Source organism: Triturus cristatus, chromosome 1_1 (assembly GCF_964204655.1).
Source record: "Triturus cristatus chromosome 1_1, aTriCri1.1, whole genome shotgun sequence".
Classification (NCBI taxonomy): Eukaryota; Metazoa; Chordata; class Amphibia; order Caudata; family Salamandridae; genus Triturus; species Triturus cristatus.
This window is the reverse complement of record NC_140579.1, coordinates 991045927-991060896: the sequence shown is the minus strand read 5'-3', so window position 1 is coordinate 991060896 and position 14970 is coordinate 991045927.

Here is a 14970-nt window from a genome sequence, read left to right as displayed (position 1 = left end):
AAGTCTAGATGTAACTAGGGCATGAACAAGAGTCTTCCTAGCACTGACTGGAAGTATATCGAGAGCCTTCCTTAGACTTTTAAGCATGCCAAAGCAAGTTCCAACCACCCGATTGATCTGGGCAGTAAAGGTGAGATCAGTATCACATAACACTCCCAGATTTTTTGCCTGTTGACACGGCACAGGGGTGGGTCCTAGGCAGTCTGGCCACCAGGCAGATGACCACACACTCGGCGCACCCCCTACCACGAGCACTTCAGTTTTCGAACCATTCAGCTTCAGGCAGTTGGTAGACATCCAGGAAGCGAGCTCCTGCATACATGCTCGGAAGCTGGATGCGGCAACATCAGGTGCTCGTGATAGCAAGATGATGAGTTGTGTGTCATCGGCATATGTCACTAATTGAAGGTCGTGGCTTTCCACCATGGTGGCAATCGGGGAGACATAAAGGTTAAACAGGGTGGGGCTCAGGGCAGAGCCCTGTGGAACCCCTTGATTAAGAGGGAACTCACGAGAGTAATGTTCTCCCTGTTTAACCTGAAAGCTCCTATCAGTGAGAAAGGATTGAATCCACCTGAGTGCAGAGCCCGATACTCCCCCTTTATTAAGACACTGTAGCAAGATGTAGTGTGCTACAGTGTCAAAGGCTGCACTCAGGTCCAATAATATGAGGGCCATAGTATGCCCCTCATCAACTCTTTTCCTAACGGTTTCAGTGGCCAAGAGTAACGCAAGCTCCGTGGAGTGGTGGGCCCGGAAACCAAACTGAGTAGTATGAAGCAAATTGGCTTTCTCCACTAATGCCATCAATTGAAGATTAACTACCTTTTCTGCCGCTTTAGCCATATAGGGGAGGAGAGAGATGGGTCGGAGATTGTCCATCCGATCCCAGCTGAGGTTAGGCTTCTTTTGGAGCGGAAGTACTACAGCCTGTTTCCAGCTCTGAGGTACACTGCTGGAGTTAAAAGAGAGATCCAGAACATCTCTAATATAAGGTTCAAGAATCTCTATACTCTCTGCTAGCAGCTTAGGAGATGCGGGGTCTCGTGGGGATCCTGACGTAATCGAGCGACAGATTCGCTGGAGCTCGTTCGAGGAAGGGACAAGGAAATTGGTCAGACAGTTCGTATTTATGTCTGTTGATTTGCTCTCAATGAAAGCTGCTCCCTTTTCCCTCCCCCCCGAGAACGTGGAGTAGATGGTATCCACTTTATCCAAAAAGAAGGCAGCGATACGATTACAGGTATCTACTGAAACCAAGGACGGGTCCACCGAGGCACCACAGACAGCGATTTCCTTATAGATTTTAAAAAGCTCCTTAGTAGAGTTATTAGCCTCATCTATCCTGCCAGAGAAGTACTTAGTTTTAGCACGCCTAATTTGGGTATGATATTCTCTGCGTTTATCTATGTATCTTTGTTTTTCTTGTTCGAGGTAGGCCAGTCTCCACTGTCTTTCATATTGTTTACATTCTGTTTTCATTAAACGAAGTTCTTTGCTGTACCAATGGGCGGATTTCTGACACCTTCTATGCAGATTATTCTGGCAGGGAGGGGCAGTGTCATCGAGAGCTTTATTTATGCGAGCATCTAGTCTCTCAGATGCAGATGTCGCATCTTCACCTCCTGGTTTGCCACCAATGGACAGAGCAATATCGAACTTAGATTTGGAGAAGGCGGACCATTTACGACTCATAAGTTTAGAGTTGGTCCTCTTATGACTATTGCTAATAGGGATGGTGAGTGTAAATGGAACAAGGAAGTGGTCAGACCACGAAACAGGAACGGGGACCTGGATTTCAATATCTTCCCAATTCGCAAAGATAGGGTCCAGTACGTGTCCCTTTTGATGGGTGGGGGCTTTAGATTTCATCTCTAGTTGGAGGGAGTGTAGTTGTTGACAAAGATCGGTTGCTCCTTTGTCCAGCAGGTCATCCCAATGGATGTTAAGATCGCCTAAGAGCATAAATTTATCTCTTCGTAGAGCGGTCTCAGTCAGGCTATCAATGAGGCTATTAGAGAACTGAGTAAATGGACCCGGAGGACGATAGATCAGAAAGCCCTTCAGTGTGTTTCCCTCATTGACCTTAATGGAGAAGGTGCCCGTCTCACTATCAGCAATTGCAAGAGGTTCGAGCTGGCAGTATAGTGGGTGTTTGTAAGCAATAGCTATACCACCACCTCTGCCCACCATCCTATCTGAGCGAACCAATGCGTATCCAGTGGGGAGAGAGGCTATTATATCAGGCTCAGAGTCAGGGTCGAGCCAGGTCTCCGTGAGAAATAGTAAATCCAGTTTCAAGTCTATAAGCAGCTCGTAGATGTCAAGACTGTGCTTCCGCATTGATCTAGTGTTAAGCAAACCGCATAAGAGCTTGCTATTCTTGGCCGTATGCGCGGGCTCAATGCGCCAATTGTATTGACATACTTTACAGTTACCAGACTCTTCTGCCTTAAGACTGTGTAAACATGCTTTAGAGAGTGGTGGGCAGAAGGCTCGAAGTTGCTGAGCACTCCAGCGGATTGCTAGCCTTTTTGGATCAGGGGTTGTGGCCCCTGTCCCCGGCCGGCCGCGGACGGGCGCAGACGGGCTTGCCTTAGGCGCGCCTTCGGCGCGCCAGCGGCGCGCCCGCTGCGCGCATCCGCTGCGCGGTCGCGAAAGCATCGTCCTAAATAGGGGCAGAAGAGGAAGCCTAGAGCGCTAACCTCTGGGCTCCTAAAATGGCGGCTCCGTTTTAAGCAACTAGAATTCTCGAGGTGTGCAAAAAGGCTTACACAGTACTCATGTGCAAAATAGCAAAGAACAGTTTCGTGGCAACAGGTAAAATAAAATACAGTTTATTTTAAAAGCAACTCTGGTAAAATAATGCAATTTCTAAAAGCAACTCTATGTCTCGCTCGTATGTCGCGCTCTCACCCTATGCACCCGGCTCAAGCCTCAGGTGTCCTCAGCGCGGTCGCGAAAGCATCGTCCTAAATAGGGGCAGAAGAGGAAGCCTAGAGCGCTAACCTCTGGGCTCCTAAAATGGCGGCTCCGTTTTAAGCAACTAGAATTCTCGAGGTGTGCAAAAAGGCTTACATTGCGCTGATCGGAACAGGCCCATCTTCTTCAATGCTGATGCATCGCCTCTGACACACGGATCGTGGACTTCGCATCACTGACTGCGCGGTGAATTACTTCCAGTTCCCGACACATCGCCTACATCCTGCAACTAAATGACGACGCATCTCAAATTTGGGTGTCTCGATGACAATGCATCACCTTCGATTCAGCGGTTCAACACCAACACATCGCCTCTTTGCTTCTCGCATCTTGACTCCATCTGTGATGCATCGCAGGTACTTTTTAGCTGGCCAAGGCTGGTCCCTGTATCCGACCAGTGATCTATCATGGCGGGCCAGAACTTATGGATTTACCCCGGTCAAGGGCGACCAGATGTCTCCAGTTGGCGCTTTAAGGTTTTAAGCACTATATTTTCATGTATTCTTCAGAAAATCATAACCCCATTGATACTTATTGTATTATTGTTGCTTTGATCTTGTTTTGTTCATAAAAATATAAACCCTTTTTACAAACTGGTATGGAGTCTTTTTGTGGTGTTTTCTCTGTGTTACTGTTTGAAGTGTTGCACAAATACTTTTCACATTGCCTCTTAAGTTGAGTCTGCCTGCTCTGTGCCAAGCAAATTTATAGTGTGTAAATGACTTACTCTGACTAGGATTGTGGTTCCTGCTTGGACAGGGTGCATACCTCTGCCAACTAGAAACCAAATTTCTAACATTGGTGGCAGCGATTGGATAGGACTTGTGTTGGTGCAGTACCGTACATTGACTTGGAGTACACAACTACTCCATATCTTGACCAATTTGAATCAATTCTCCCTGATTGTCATTTTTTGATTTTTCCAAAGTTTTGCCAATTCCAATTCCCATTTTTACTGTTGTGTCTGCGACCTCACCTGACAAGATGGAGTTTCAGCTGGCCAACCTAGAGAGCTATACTGTAGCCCAGCTCAAGGAATTTTGTCAGGAGAATAGGTTGGTTACCAAAGGAAGTGCTAAGTAAGCAGAGCTCCAAATAGCTTTGCGAGCATGGGCAGAAGCCCACCAGAACCACACAGATAATGAGGAGCATACATCAGGTTCCGAAGAAGAATTGTAGCAAGACTTGTCTGAGGGTCTTGAAATGCAACCTGTTAGGCCAGGACTGTAAGTCCATCCACATGCAGGGAGCACTGTGTCATCTATTAAGCTGTTCCTAGAGGAGTGGGAGGACAGGAGGGAGGAGAGAAAGCTGAATCTAGAGCTTGCAAAAGTGGAAAATGAGCAAGGTCTAGAAGAGAGGAGGACTTCAACCGTACCTACAGTGTTAAGGCTTTAAAGGGGATTTTTACCTAGGAGGTGGTGTCTGACAGGGGCACAAACTTCATGTCTCCAAATATGCAGTCAATTTGTAACGAATGTGGAGTTACTTACAAGTTCTCCACCCTCTACTATCCACAAACCAATGAGCTTGTTGATAGATTCAACAAGACCCTCGAAGGCATAATCAAGGGCCTGCCAGAGGCCTGAGGTGTAAGTGTGACACCCTCTTGTCAGACCTTCTCTGCTTACAGAGAGTCACCACAGATAGGGATGGATTTAGGTCCTTTGAGCTTCATTATGGTCATCCTGTAAGGGGAACTCTCAGTTTGGTAAAGGAAGGGTGGGAGCAAGCACCCAGGAAGCCTCCCCAAGATGTAGTTAGCTACATGCTGGCCTCCAGGAGCCAGATGGCCAAGTTGTGGAGGCAAACGTCTGACAACTTAGAGGCCAGCCTGCAGGGAATGAAACAGTAGTATTACCAAACAGCTACCCCCGTGGAATTACAGCCTGGACAGAAAGTCTGGTTGATGGCCCTGTGGAGCCCAGGGCCCTCCAAAACCATTGGATGGGGTCCTATGAGATAGTTTAAAGGAAGGGGGATGTCACCCACCTGGTGGACCTTAAGACCCTTAGGTACCCCCACTGGGTTCTCCATATCAACCGTCTCAAACTGCACTTGGAAAGATCTGAGATCACCATGTTGCTGGTGACAGATGGAGGGGAAGAAGAGTAGAATGAAGCTCTCCCTGATCTCTTAGCCTCCAAAGAGAAGGATGGGTCAGTGGAAGGTATGAACCTCTCCCCTTCTGTGACTTCAGAACAGCACAGAGACTGTCCCATTTGCTGGGACAGTTCTTCTCTCTGTTTTCCCTCAGTCCTGTGACTATCCACATGTGTACCCATGATGTGGACATAGGACACATCCTCCCTGTCAAGAATAAAGCGTACAGGCTGTCTGACAAAGTGAGGGCCAGTATCAAATAGGAGGTTTCTAAGATGCTGGCGTTGTGGATGATTGATCCCTCCAGTTGCCCCAGGTCCAGCTTTGTTGTGCTGGTACCAAAAGCAGCCCTAAACGATACTACACCAGAACTCCGGTTCTGTGTAGATTACACATGAATCAATTCAGTCACCAAGACAGATGCTCATCCCCTCCCCCTGGCTAATGGGCTGATTAATAGGTTAGGGGCTGACCAGTTCCTGAGTACGTTTAACCTTACTTCAGGGTACTGGCAGATTGCCCTAACTGAAGAAGCCAAGGAGAGGTCAGCCTTCTCCACTATAGAGGGCCACTGCCAATTCATTGTGATGCCCTTTGGATTAAGGAATGCCCCTGCCTCCTTCCAGACGCTAGTGAACCAGGTTTTGGAGGCCTTCAGTCTGCTTACTTGGATCACATAGCTGTCTTCAGTAGCAGCTGGAAGGACCACTTTTTTCATTATTCTATTGATTTATTAATCCTTAATATGGTACTGATTACACTGTTTATTATTTTTTGATTATGGATGCTATTGATATATACTGTATAAAGGATACTACAACTACTAAATATTCACTTTTCGTTTTTATGTTTAATTATAATTTAATGTATATATTATACTCTTGTAGATCGATGTTGGATTATAATAATTTATCCATATATGCACGTTTGATTTTGTAACTATGAATGTCTTTTGATGCACTTAGGTGTTTTTATGAATTAGTATTTTGTCCGTCATTAGTGTCGATAGTTTTACATGTGTATAAACTCTGACTCAGTGTGAAAGCAATTTAATGTGAACAAGACTCTTTTTGAGTCGAAACCCGTTATTCTTCCTAAAATAAATCATTTTAGAACAGCATCCTTCCTTGGTGTTGGCTTGCTTGCTCGGTGGTCTTTCTGCAAGAGGGTCTCTTTGAGGAATATACATATATGGTTTTGTACAAGTGAAATCTGAGCCTAACTATAAGGTCATACTACAAAAAGAGGGGGGGACCGGGAGCGTAATTGGAAATAGGTCCAGTACCCGTGCTCCCTCAGAATCACGTATATGTATTAAGAGGGTAACTGTTCCTAAAGACACGACTAAGGAGATTGTGTGTGCTCTCAAGATGTAGACAGGTCGGGTAGAGTGTGGGGAATTTCTCCTTTTGAATATAGTGCCCTCACACACCCTTTCGAGTGTCCTGCTTCATCATAGGGCGTTGCTCCTCGTGGGGGTGGCGCTGCAGTCCCCCACGGGCCCCGCAAGAGGGCTCTTTGTCGGAGATCTTTTGTTTGGAGACGCCGCAGTTGTGCATGGGGGTGTGTGGGCCTATCTAAAGGGAGGTGGGTGGTGCGTTAAAAATTACTGGATAGAGTACAAGACCTTTATTCACAACTCTACCTAGTGAAAATTAAAAATAGTGATCCTGGAACTCCTCTTGGAAAAGAAATAGAGAGGGCAGATGTGAAGATAACTGCTGCTCTCAGGATAGTGAGTGAAAGTCCTAATAATAAATGGTCAACATGTTTCGCGCTTCAGGGTGGGTCCTTAAGGGATCCCAATGCGCTTCGTCAGGACCAAACTATAAAGTGAGTGAAACAATTGTGAATATACAAAACAGGTTTCAAATAAGGTGCTGTGTTGTAAACCTGTGGTACCTTAATAATAGGGAAATACAACGTCCTCGCGCTGGTAGGTACTCCTTCTTATTTGGATAACCTTTACCCAACCTGGTAGGGTAGAAATACAAAAAGGACACACACATGGATAGAGGAGAGGGAAAACAATAAAGGTAAAACATAGCTTCTGGTAATCATTAAACATAGTCTGTTGTGATTACAATGTAACCCAGCACAAGGAGTATGATCTCAAACCATGCTTCTAATGATTACATGCAGGTACAAACGACTTGTGTTAGAAAAATATCCAACATCGTGCAGTATACCGCTATAGTAGGGTGCGAGTAATGTTTTGTCAATTTACAATACTCGAGTGCCATCAAAAAGTTATCTGACAACCTGTGAAAAAGAGACTAACACCGGTCATAGCGTGATAATGAAACACTATTACTCGTGAAAATCTTACAAAAAATGGAACTACATGATAAAGCCTACCCTTAAAGTATAGGGAATGGGCTCCATCAGCAACGCGGAGTAGGCAGAAAGAGAGACTGATCAAGGGAAACAGAAAGGTATACCATGAATGTTGGTTTCTGGTAAAATGTCGAAAGACTCAGAGCGCATGAGCTCACCTCTTCGTTATAAGTGGATACTCACGGGTGCTCTTTCGCCAAGGATGTGGTAACCTACCCCTCCTCCGTACAGCGCTGGAATGGATGAGGGACGATGTGAGAACGTGCTTATTAAGTATGTTCCTTCATTAGTGCTGAGTTCCGGGTTGGGGCGGTCCCGGGGCGCCGGACAATGACGTCATGACGTAGCGTCATATGTAGTCATGGTGATTTTGGAAATCTTATGACGCTATTGGTGGACGTGTTAGCGTGGTGCGAGTTCTTGCCCTGGAAATCGGGGGAGTTGCTTAGTGCCAGAAAATGACGTAGTGGCTCTGAACAATCCGTTGTTATGGTGACCGGGGGTGTGTACGACGCGGTACGAAATGTCAACGCATTCGTAAAGATACAGGCTTACATTCATTGAGAGACATCAATAAAGTTTTGAGACATAAAAAAATGTCGAGAAGAGTCTCATGAAAGAAAGTGATGTCCCTGGGGGGAGTGTACTATGAAGCCATGGTGGTAGGTCGGCGCCAGGGAATGGCATGAATATATCGCGTTCATACAATGCTTTTGACCTTTATGTTCGTATTATAACGAGTATCTCATCATTTTTCTAGTTAATCCATGCATCAGAGTGTATGTCATGTTTGATGCGCAGGATGGAATTAGAGGGAGATCTCGGGTAGGGATATGATATTACATTAGTCTAATTAATATCAGCATAGATAAGTTCAATGCTAGAAATGGGATGTCATGTTAACTCAACCCAAGGAATTTCGTCATTCAAACCCCTAGTATCACATCTCAATCTGTGGACCCATCGTTGTTCCTGTCTGAACAGAGTGCGTTTTGTCCAGTGAGGGTTGGAGACAATGATGGTCCATCTTAGACTGTTCGCTGTGTGTCCTTGTTCTGCGAAATGTGTCAATAAGTTTGTGTTGGTTTTCCCTCGTCTTATGGTGCTTTTGTGCTCCCCCATACGAATCTTGACTGCTCTTGTGGTCATACCCACGTATCTCATGTTGCATGGGCAGACTATAGTGTAGACACAGTTGGTCGTGTTACAATTCGTGTGTCTGGTTTGGCGCCAAGGTGTCGTGAGGCCCAAGTCGATTTCTTTTGAAATCGTGGTCTCTGCACATGTAGAGCAGGAGCCGCACGGGTAATGGCCTACTACAGGTGGTAAAGACCAAAGTGTGGATTGATGTGTGGTTTGTAGTCTTGGCCTAGTGTGTACCAGGTAGTCTCTTAAATTCTGCGTACGTCTAAATGCAAACAGAGGTGGTGGGCCAGGGTCAAATGAACCTGAATTCAATATTGGCCAATGTTTCTTGATCGCCTTCTGTACACTGTTGGAGCTGGGAGTGAATGTAGTGACACAAGTCATGGTGTCTACTCCAGATTTCTCTTTTATCTCGAGGAGAGATGCCCTGGGGCTGTTTCTGGCTCTCTTTTGAGCTTGACGAATAATTTTTCTCGGGTAATGTCGTTTAGCCAGATTGTTTCTGAGAAGATCAGACTGTATCTCAAATTCCTTGATAGTGTCACAATTCCTCCGAAGACGTAAGAATTGGCCAACTGGAAGGTTGTTTCTGAGTGCCCTAGGGTGGTGGCTGTCATAGATCAGGAGGTTGTTCCTGTCTGTCGGCTTCTTGTAATTAGTTGTGTGAAGGCAACCATTCTCCAATGAGATAAGGAGGTCCAAAAAGGGGATCTTGTGACGTGATCTTGTGCTTGTGAATTTTAAATAAGGGTTGAGAGTGTTGACCCAATTGCAGAATTCCATGCATTGTTCTTCATTCCCTCGCCAAAATAAAATAACATCGTCTATGTAACGACGCCATAGAAGAATGTGTTCCTTAAAGGGGTTGTTATCTCCTAAAATGTGTCGTTCTTCAAAATGGGCCATGTAAAGGCATGCCAGACTCGGCACGAATGTGCTTCCCATGCTCGTGCCTTGTATTTGATGGAATAGTTGCGATTTAAAGGCAAAGAAATTTTCTTTTAGAGCAAGGGAAGCACAGTCGCAGATAAATGGAATGGGAGTCATGAAGGGCCAAGGTTTGATGTTCTGGAGGGTGTCCTCTAGTACTTCCAAAGTGGCGTCCTGCGGTATGTTCGTATAGAGGGCTTCCACGTCCATGGTCACTAGGAAGTCTATTTTATCTGCATCTGGAAAGAGTTCAATGAGATTGAGAACCTCTGTGGTGTCCCTCAGATAGGTGGGAGTCTGACTCACTAAGGGGCGTAGATAAAAATCGCAGAATTTGCTTAGTGGTTCTAGAACAGAGTTGATGCCAGAGACAATCGGACGCCTGGGAGGGGGGGTGACCCCCTTGTGGATCTTGGGAAGTGTATAAAAATACGGGGTCCGAGGGTCTTCTGTCGTAAGAAAATTGGCTTCCTGTTGTGAGATCCAACCTTCAGCGGATGCCTCGCTGACCATGCTCTTAATCCGGGTCAGAAGGCGCTTGGTGGGATCTTCCGTGATCACTTCATAATATGTGGTGTTGACCAGTTGGCGGGTGCATTCTCTGTCATAAGTATCCTGGTCTTGAATGACAATTGCACCTCCCTTGTCAGCTGGTTTAATTATAATATCCCGATCTTCGGTGATGGTTCGGAGGATGGTTCTTTCTTCTTTGGATAGATTGTCATAAGGTCGCTTCTGTTTTAAAGCTCCTACTTCTTTGAGGACCGCTTGTTCGTAGGTAAGGACCTCATGAGGTGTCATAGCTGTTGTAGGGGTAAATTTTGAAGGTTTCTTCAGACCCGTCTCAGTGGGGGGGTTGTCCGGTTTTCCTTGAAAAAAAGCCTTCAGTCTGACTTTTCGGAAGAACTGATGAAGTTCTTGATGTAACCTGAAGGGGTCTTCTTTGGGTGTGGGGACAAATCCCAACCCCTTTTCCAGTAGCGTGGTTTCTCTGTCTGTGAGTAGTCTAGATGAAAGGTTCACCACTAAGGTCTCTGGCCTCTCGTCTGGCTCCGTAGCGTCATTGATTCCTGGTCTTGCCATTGTACCTTCTTGTAATTTCCTCTTCTTCTGCCTCTTCCTTTGCCCCTCCCTCTGTTGTGAAAAGGTGGGTTCGGGAATTGTTGGAAATGGGTCGGCAGAAGATGATGGTTTGGAGGTACGTGCCACATAGGTGGAGGTCCCATCCATTGTCCCGGGTAGCCTGGTGGTTGGAAAGATGGATGAGAAAATTGAGGTGGTGGTGGAGGATTCAAGAACAAGGGAGGGCGTGTTGATTGCGGTGTCCCTCTGGCGTATTGTGTGTACCGTTGTCCTTCATAACTCGAATCACTTCCAAATGATCCTGTTCTGCTAGATCTGGTGCTACTTCCTTCATCAGAAGTTGTGTTGTAGTTTTGAAAAACATAATCTTCTTTCGTATAAGGGTACACCTTCTCTTTATTGAACCTTTTTAAGTCTTTCTGGAATTTTGTGATCTTCTGCTTGGTTAGAAAGTCTTTGTGTTCGTTCATTTCATCATTAATTTCAGCTAATCTTAACTTGAATGAAGAAATAGAGATACCTGTTTTTAGACCGTTCTCAGCTATGGTAATTTGAATAAGGAGTTCATCTGAGAGACGTTTTGCCGTGTTGATTATTAACACGAGCCAGTCTCGTGTGCACTTCCATGCAATTTGTGACCATTCCGTGCGGAATGTCAGGTCTTCTAGAAAAATCCTTGGAGATATGGTAACTAAGAGACCATTGGGTGCTACATTAGCCCTCAGGTATTCTGTCATCATCAGCCCGTGCAGAGCTGTCTTAATTTGTAGTTTCCTCAGTGATAATAGGGATTTCCAGTCATCTGCTTTACTGCCTGTTGCTGCGCTACCATCTTCTCCTAATAGTGAGGGTGCCCGGAGTATTTCAGCTACCGTGGCATCATCGAAACTGAGACCAACGGTATCCATAGTTGGTATGGGTGTAGGGGTTGATACAGACTCCCTGGGTGGTGTAACTATGAAGAGATCAGTAGTGTTGATGTGGATAGGAAAGAGGAAGTATAGATAAAATGGTCCCACGGCTAACTGCCGTACGTTAAATCATACTACAAAAAGAGGGGGGGACCGGGAGCGTAATTGGAAATAGGTCCAGTACCCGTGCTCCCTCAGAATCACGTATATGTATTAAGAGGGTAACTGTTCCTAAAGACACGACTAAGGAGATTGTGTGTGCTTTCAAGATGTAGACAGGTCGGGTAGAGTGTGGGGAATTTCTCCTTTTGAATATAGTGCCCTCACACACCCTTTCGAGTGTCCTGCTTCATCATAGGGCGTTGCTCCTCGTGGGGGTGGCGCTGCAGTCCCCCACGGGCCCCGCAAGAGGGCTCTTTGTCGGAGATCTTTTGTTTGGAGACGCCGCAGTTGTGCATGGGGGTGTGTGGGCCTATCTAAAGGGAGGTGGGTGGTGCGTTAAAAATTACTGGATAGAGTACAAGACCTTTATTCACAACTCTACCTAGTAAAAATTAAAAATAGTGATCCTGGAGCTCCTCTTGGAAAAGAAATAGAGAGGGCAGATGTGAAGATAACTGCTGCTCTCAGGATAGTGAGTGAAAGTCCTAATAATAAATGGTCAACATGTTTCGCGCTTCAGGGTGGGTCCTTAAGGGATCCCAATGTGCTTCGTCAGGACCAAACTATAAAGTGAGTGAAACAATTGTGAATATACAAAACAGGTTTCAAATAAGGTGCTGTGTTGTAAACCTGTGGTACCTTAATAATAGGGAAATACAGCGTCCTCGCGCTGGTAGGTACTCCTTCTTATTTGGATAACCTTTACCCAACCTGGTAGGGTAGAAATACAAAAAGGACACACACATGGATAGAGGAGAGGGAAAACAATAAAGGTAAAACATAGCTTCTGGTAATCATTAAACATAGTCTGTTGTGATTACAATGTAACCCAGCACAAGGAGTATGATCTCAAACCATGCTTCTAATGATTACATGCAGGTACAAACGACTTGTGTTAGAAAAATATCCAACATCGTGCAGTATACCGCTATAGTACCAACACGAAATTATTGACACATTTCGCAGAACAAGGACACACAGCGAACAGTCTAAGATGGACCATCATTGTCTCCAACCCTCACTGGACAAAACGCACTCTGTTCAGACAGGAACTACGATGGGTCCACAGATTGAGATGTGATACTAGGGGTTTGAATGACGAAATTCCTTTGGTTGAGTTAACATGACATCCCATTTCTAACATTGAACTTATCTATGCTGATATTAATTAGACTAATGTAATATCATATCCCTACCCGAGATCTCCCTCTAATTCCATCCTGCGCATCAAACATGACATACACTCTGATGCATGGATTAACTAGAAAAATGATGAGATACTCGTTATAATACGAACATAAAGGTCAAAAGCATTGTATGAACGCGATATATTCACGCCATTCCCTGGCGCCGACCTACCACCATGGCTTCATAGTACACTCCCCCCCAGGGACATCACTTTCTTTCATGAGACTCTTCTCGACATTTTTTTATGTCTCAAAACTTTATTGATGTCTCTCAATGAATGTAAGCCTGTATCTTTACGAATGCGTTGACATTTCGTACCGCGTCGTACACACCCCCGGTCACCATAACAACGGATTGTTCAGAGCCACTACGTCATTTTCTGGCACTAAGCAACTCCCCCGATTTCCAGGGCAAGAACTCGCACCACGCTAACACGTCCACCAATAGCGTCATAAGATTTCCAAAATCACCATGACTACATATGACGCTACGTCATGACGTCATTGTCCGGCGCCCCGGGACCGCCCCAACCCGGAACTCAGCACTAATGAAGGAACATACTTAATAAGCACGTTCTCACATCGTCCCTCATCCATTCCAGCGCTGTACGGACGAGGGGTAGGTTACCACATCCTTGGCGAAAGAGCACCCGTGAGTATCCACTTATAACGAAGAGGTGAGCTCATGCGCTCTGAGTCTTTCGACATTTTACCAGAAACCAACATTCATGGTATACCTTTCTGTTTCCCTTGACCAGTCTCTCTTTCTGCCTACTCCGCGTTGCTGATGGAGCCCATTCCCTATACTTTAAGGGTAGGCTTTATCATGTAGTTCCGTTTTTTGTAAGATTTTCACGAGTAATAGTGTTTCATTATCACGCTATGACCGGTGTTAGTCTCTTTTTCACAGGTTGTCAGATAACTTTTTGATGGCACTCGAGTATTGTAAATTGACAAAACATTACTCGCACCCTACTATAGCGGTATACTGCACGATGTTGGATATTTTTCTAACACAAGTCGTTTGTACCTGCATGTAATCATTAGAAGCATGGTTTGAGATCATACTCCTTGTGCTGGGTTACATTGTAATCACAACAGACTATGTTTAATGATTACCAGAAGCTATGTTTTACCTTTATTGTTTTCCCTCTCCTCTATCCATGTGTGTGTCCTTTTTGTATTTCTACCCTACCAGGTTGGGTAAAGGTTATCCAAATAAGAAGGAGTACCTACCAGCGCGAGGACGCTGTATTTCCCTATTATTAAGGTACCACAGGTTTACAACACAGCACCTTATTTGAAACCTGTTTTGTATATTCACAATTGTTTCACTCACTTTATAGTTTGGTCCTGACGAAGCGCATTGGGATCCCTTAAGGACCCACCCTGAAGCGCGAAACATGTTGACCATTTATTATTAGGACTTTCACTCACTATCCTGAGAGCAGCAGTTATCTTCACATCTGCCCTCTCTATTTCTTTTCCAAGAGGAGCTCCAGGATCACTATTTTTAATTTTTACTAGGTAGAGTTGTGAATAAAGGTCTTGTACTTTATCCAGTAATTTTTAACGCACCACCCACCTCCCTTTAGATAGGCCCACACACCCCCATGCACAACTGCGGCGTCTCCAAACAAAAGATCTCCGACAAAGAGCCCTCTTGCGGTGCCCGTGGGGGACTGCAGCGCCACCCCCACGAGGAGCAACGCCCTATGATGAAGCAGGACACTCGAAAGGGTGTGTGAGGGCACTATATTCAAAAGGAGAAATTCCCCACACTCTACCCGACCTGTCTACATCTTGAGAGCACACACAATCTCCTTAGTCGTGTCTTTAGGAACAGTTACCCTCTTAATACATATACGTGATTCTGAGGGAGCATGGGTACTGGACCTATTTCCAATTACGCTCCCGGTCCCCCCCTCTTTTTGTAGTATGATTTAACGTACGGCAGTTAGCCGTGGGACCATTTTATCTATACTTCCTCTTTCCTATCCATATCAACACTACTGATCTCTTCATAGTTACACCACCCAGGGAGTCTGTATCAACCCCTACACCCATACCAACTATGGATACCGTTGGTCTCAGTTTCGATGATGCCACGGTAGCTGAAATACTCCGGG